Genomic DNA, 1,632 nt, shown 5'->3' with positions numbered 1-1,632 from the left:
AGAGAGAGAGAGAGAGAGAGAGAGAGAGAGAGAGAGAGAGAGAGAGAGAGAGAGAGAGAGAGAGAGAGAGAGAGAGAGAGAGAGAGAGAGAGAGAGAGAGACTTGTTCAGAGACACACGGAGAGAAAAATTTGAAACGGTCACTTGTTTCGTCAGCTGCGTGGCCGGTTGAAGCGGACGGACGGGCGGCGAGACGGCGGCGCGGCGGTGAGACGTTCAGAGGTCCAGGAGAGCCGAGTGAGAAGGAAACAAGACCCTGAATTGAACCAACAAGTGTGGAGAAGCCTGTCGATTGGACTTGGGTTGGTTCCAGGACACCGTGAAGCATGCTGCTGCATTTGCATCCGCTGCGGCGCTACTACTCAGCCTCGGCCTGCAGCCTGGCCGCGCTGGTGCAGCTGGTTTTGCTCGGGGCTGCCATTGTTCTTGCCTTTGTCATCCCTTATAAGTGTGGTGGTAAGCTTCTTGTACCTCAAGAGTTGGCGCTTCGACCTGCCACTTACCCTGCCAACCCGATCCCTCGCCGAGTACAGGCTTCTGGCTGCGTGAGGGCACCTACCGAGAGCAGGCGCATGTCACCTTGACGCATCGCTGCATCATCCATGCCAGCACTGCGAGTGGCGCGCTTCGCGTTTTCAGTACCTATCCCCAGTATAATACCCTCTTGAGTGACTCCGTGTTTTGGCCCATGACTCTCGAGGTACCCTCCTGCCTGCCCACCCCAAGCCTTCTCTTCGGTCACCAACATCTCCTAAGAGCTCATGAATGACTTTGTCTTGCCAACAGACGCGGACGATCGATCTTGACTATGATGGCCGGGCTGATCAGTTGTGGGGCTCTATCACAGTTCCCGCGGTCGAGAGCGATCCCATCACCCGGTTTGATGCTGCCATCGAGGTCGTCTACACCCTTGAGGTTTGTTTGCAGGGTGCAGCCGCTCGTTCTTTCCCCGCCGTGCTGTGCGTTGGATCCGCGACCCAAAGCTGACCGACGTGCGTCGAACTTGGCCTTGGGCCCTTGCCCTTTGCCAACCTTGTGCGCCAGCGTTATGCCACCATTGTACTGCGCGATATGTTCATGCTGCAGCAGCAGTAAGTCCTTTACCCCCACCACCTCCTGCTTGTCCATTTCAATGCCGACAGTCGCAATGCCAATTTGTCCCCTCACTCACGCCCATGGCCCTGTCATGAATCCAGCGCCACGCATACAGAGCAGGCCATGTATAGCACCGGCGTTCTCGCATTGCAACAGGATCGTCTTTTGCCGGCAGAAGGCACTGACATCCGCTACAACGTGCGTCATCTAATATTCAGCCCTGCTCCTCCCAGGGCAGCGTTTCAGTTTGCTTCGTGCCTCATCCCTGTTGGCTTCTTTCTTTTTCTGTGTCTTTTTCATTTTGGAGCAGGTTACGCTGATCAACGCCAGTGGGGGCACATTGGCCAACTTTGGGCTTCGTCAGCTGCTCGCCACCAAACAAGCACGTGAATGTGAGTTGCCTATCGACTTTAAGATGCTCCATGTGGCACTCTCGGCGTCGCATCGCAAATCATGGTCGATGTTTTAAATTGTCTTTGATGTCAACTTCTGACAAATACCCCTGATTATCCTCTCTCTCTCCCCATCCCCCCCCCCT

The sequence above is a fragment of the Monosiga brevicollis genome, genomic scaffold, assembly GCF_000002865.3.
Source record: "Monosiga brevicollis MX1 MONBRscaffold_25 genomic scaffold, whole genome shotgun sequence".
Lineage (NCBI taxonomy): Eukaryota > Choanoflagellata > Craspedida > Salpingoecidae > Monosiga > Monosiga brevicollis.
The sequence above is the reverse complement of the archived record's forward strand: the minus strand, read 5'-3'. Positions refer to the sequence as shown.